The sequence below is a fragment of the Brassica oleracea genome, chromosome C8 (genome assembly GCF_000695525.1).
Source record: "Brassica oleracea var. oleracea cultivar TO1000 chromosome C8, BOL, whole genome shotgun sequence".
Lineage (NCBI taxonomy): Eukaryota > Viridiplantae > Streptophyta > Magnoliopsida > Brassicales > Brassicaceae > Brassica > Brassica oleracea.
Window position 1 is genome coordinate 25598740 of NC_027755.1, and position 4333 is coordinate 25603072.

Genomic DNA, 4333 nt, shown 5'->3' on the forward strand with positions numbered 1-4333 from the left:
GGAATTCCGTCGGTATTTTCCGACGGAATTCCGACGACTACAACGGTTACATTTTTTATCGGAATGTCGTCGAAAAGTCGTCGGAAAATTCCGACGAACCCTATTTCGTCGGAATTCCGTCAGAAATGGGCGACGGAATTCCGACGACTTAGTTTTTTTGGATTTGGTCGGAAATTTGTCAGTATTCCGTCACAAATATCCGACGACCTTGGTGTCCGTCGGAACCTCCGTCGGAATTCGGTGTGTTTTCTTGTAGTGAGTATCCCAACATATAAAAAGGATTGAGGGAGGCTTTTTAAGCTGTCCACGTCGGATTGGAAATTCAGGCCAACAAGGAAGCTTAAAATCGACAAGTCACTAATGCTGACTAAACTGGGATTCTATGTAGATTTTCTTTAAATTTTCATCTGGCCCATCCAAGCCCATGCCGAGAAACCTGTTTCATCTTCGAGCGTTGAGACCCCGACACTTCCACTTCATCTTATCGTTTTCATGAGAAAAACCCGGGCGTTCTTCAACTGAACTGTTCTTCCACTCTAATTCTCATTAAATCCTCTTCTTTATTCTTTCAATCGAAGACATGGAAGCGTTCTGACTTCTTCTGTTTCTTAGCTTATATAAACTCGTATTAGAATCTCTGCTACATGCACAAACCAGAAAAATTCTAAAACCACATCAAGCATTAGCGACCGTTTCCGCAAAATCCACCGGGAGGCTGCAATGGCTCATTTTTTAGTGACGTCTCATTGGCTTAGCTGAATCAGATATCCATTTCCGTTTAGTACATCTTTTGAAATCAAGAAACATAAATACATGGGAAGTTTAATTGAGCTGGAGCTGCTTATAATTGTGAAGAGGTATGAAAATAGTTACCAGACTTAGTTGTATGTATGAAACTCATATTTAAGTTATTTTTATTGCTAATCTAATATGAGACTTCTCTTTCTGGTATATAGTGATTGCAGTTTGTCAACGTGGATTAATTTTCCACCCAAGAAGATTCAATAGCGCTGCTTGGAAGTTGGAATTTTCGTCGTAGATTGCTCTTCCTCCTCTTCTGGTATGTATCTCCTACAATCCAATTTCTCTAAAGATGTTTGCTATTTTTTATTTTTTTAAAGTGCTTCTTTCTCTGTTGGGAATGTGGAATAGATGAAAAATTTTCCAGCTTTAGGTCATTTCGCTAATGATCGCAAAGAGATCAATGAATATGTACCTTCAGTTAATAGAACTTTTCTTACATTATTAACAGATTTATTATTGATTAACATTGCTAAAGGGCAAGCAGGAAGGTATACGGCTATTTACCAGAAGCTCGCTCTGAAACACCCTTCCTTCAGAGACAACACTGATCTTATCATGGTAATCTCTTTGCAGCCTTGGCACCGTTCATACCAGACGATGTCATTTGTCTTCTCGGCATTCTCACTCCTTTACCTGCCTTCGGTGTCCTGTTTGACAACGAGGGAGTTAAAAACCCTGTAATCCAGTCTCCCATCGGGCCTGAAGAATATTTAAAGTGATTGCACCCTACTGATCTTGAGAAACTTCAGTTCGTTGGAGACTCTCTCAAGATTCTGAGACAAGAGGTTGAGAAACAGGCTGCGGTATTGGGTTTCATTGGAGCCTTGGACAATCGCGACTTATATCATTGAAGGAGGAACAACTTGTACATACACAGTGATAAAGAGTTTGTGCCACACTGCACCAAATGTACGGAGAGCTCTATTATCTAAAATATAATCAAAGTCATCACGGAGTACATTGTGTAACAATTTCAGCACGTAGCTTACTGCATACAAATATTTGATTTAGGGGTGGACAGTTGACTCCCGAGATGTGGGAGCATTGGTCCAAACCCTACATCAAAGAGGTATAGTCTAAGTACTTTCCATCTTGAGTACTTGAAAAAATTCTCTTTTGGTGTTTTAACGTTTCTTTTTTTTTCTCATTTGGGCTTTCCAGATCATTCATGCTGTAAAGAGAAGATGTTCAGACACGCCTGTTGTTTTCTACATAAATGGAAACGGTGGCGTTCTTCAGCGGATGTTATTGGACTTGACTAGACTAAGATATGGCCGATGGAAGGAGGCGATTGTGGAGTGGTGTTAGAGTCCAGGGAAATGTTGATCCATCTAACACTATTATCTCTGCTTCCTGCTTTAACTGAAGAGACTCAAAAGTGAGTAGGTTACTTTGTTGAGCTGAAGGTAATAATGCTTTATATTTAATTCGAGAAACTGAAAAAAATGTCTTATACGTATTTATGTGTCTTGCAGAAAAGCTAGACATATATGTCTTCCTTGGAGATTTTAGTTTTATGTACAGATTGTATTATACATATTTATATGAACATGTATCCATTTAGATTGTTTGTTTCATAGTTTTGTGTGTACGGGTCCTTGGTAGATTGAAATTCACATGTTGTAATTTTGTGTAATGCAGATGTTATTACCGAATGAAAAAAACAAAAAGCACACTAAACTTCTGGATCAATTGTAAATTTGTGTTAAATTATTTTATATATTTAAAAATGTTTAAATTGACAAGAACCAATAAAAAGATATTTTATACAAAATGTTCATTTCACGTGTACTTTGTAGAAAGATTAGCAAAACATTTTCCATGCTATGATGGACATGTCTAAAACGATAATTTTCTTTCTCAGATTTACTTCTATATATATTTGGAAATATAGTTAGCCAGAAAAAAAAAAGTGGAAAGATAGTTCACCTTAAAAAAAGTGAAAATGTAAAATTATAACCTGTCACTTCAACAAAATGCAACAATGGGAGGAACCAAAAGTAAACAAAATAACCAATTTAAATAAACAATACTTCAACAAAATTTAGTCTGTAAATTTTTATTGCCTAATCATTGACTATTTCTGATTAAAAACCTGATAAATCAAATCATGTTTGTAAAAATCATTGATCCAAATATTTATATATAAGTAGAAAAGGAAAAAAAACAATTTCCATGTACAATATTGTTATTTTTTTTCTGTCAACAAATGATTTATCTTCAAATATAAAAAAAAGGTTTTATTTCAACAACAAGAGGGAAATTACCATAATTTTATGATGTCTTTGGAATTAACATACAGCTATGACAAAAAAGAATTTCATCAAGTGACGAATTAACAAAGTTGAAGAACAAAGACACACCACACATGCCATCTAATTTCTCTGGTGTTTTTCAATCTTTTGTTTCTGTTCGAATATTATGTAAAATTATTTCAAACTTTAACAAAATTTTAAAAGAACAAAAATTATAAGATGTAATCCGCGTGTAGCGCGGACGAGGCTCTAGTCTACTTAAAAACAATAAAATATAAAACATTTTTTGTCAAATAAAAAGTTTAAAACATTAACTTAAGAAAGTTAAGAATGAGTAAATGAAAATCCTCTATATATTAATACTCGAGCATTGGTTAAATGACAACTTTGATGATCATGCTTACGTGTCAAGCTGACAGCGCTCCTCAGTCTTTTTTAATTAGACCGATCTTACTAGGATTATTAAAAGAGTGACATTGAATAGACCATTCGATACTTTACTACTAGGTAATAACCCGTGCCTTGCGCGGAATGTGATTATTAGTTTCGTTATTTTTAATAAAAAAACATTAAATCTGTTTAATCTGGATATTGGTTCGGTTTTAAGTTTTTTTTTCTGGTTTTTAATCTTCTAAAATATAACTATTATTTTAAATTAATATTCATTTTAGTTTATTCGGTTAAAATGTTTAATTTTTTGGTTTTTTGGGTAAAAACCAAAAATTAATATTATTTGTTTATTTTGATGTTATGAATTTTAGATAGTCGTCATGTCGAACCAATAGTTTCATATTATATTTTCTAAACAGATAATAGTTTAAGAAAAAAGAAAAGAAAATTAGTATTTCACTACAATTTGGTCGGTAGTGAAAGAAGCATTAAGAAAAAATATTTTTACTTTCAAAAAAATTAGATACTTCAGTTGTGGTGAATACTTAGTTATAAGGTGGTCACATCAAGGTGCACATGTATGTGTATGTAAAAAGTATATAAAAATAGTTGAAAAATATATAAAGATATTGTTAATTAATATTAAATTACATTTTTTTTCAAAATAATACATGAAAGAAAAAATTAAAATTAATTTAAATTAAAAAAGGCCTTGACATTAGTCATTTTTTACATATAAAGAAAATAAAATTGTATCCGTAAATAGGGGTGGGCACAAATCGAATATCTGGGTATTTGGAAGCATTCGTGTCGATTCGATCTTTAGCCACCTAGATATTTGGTGACTCTGATATCCGAAATGTTTTAGAATTTTACAGAATATC

General features: G+C 33.1%; 1 pseudogene; it reads left to right on the plus strand.

Moving 5' to 3' along the window:
* Window positions 1-1152: 1152 nt before the first annotated feature.
* On the plus strand, window positions 1153-2186 carry LOC106309034 (annotated as a pseudogene).
* Window positions 2187-4333: the final 2147 nt, after the last annotated feature.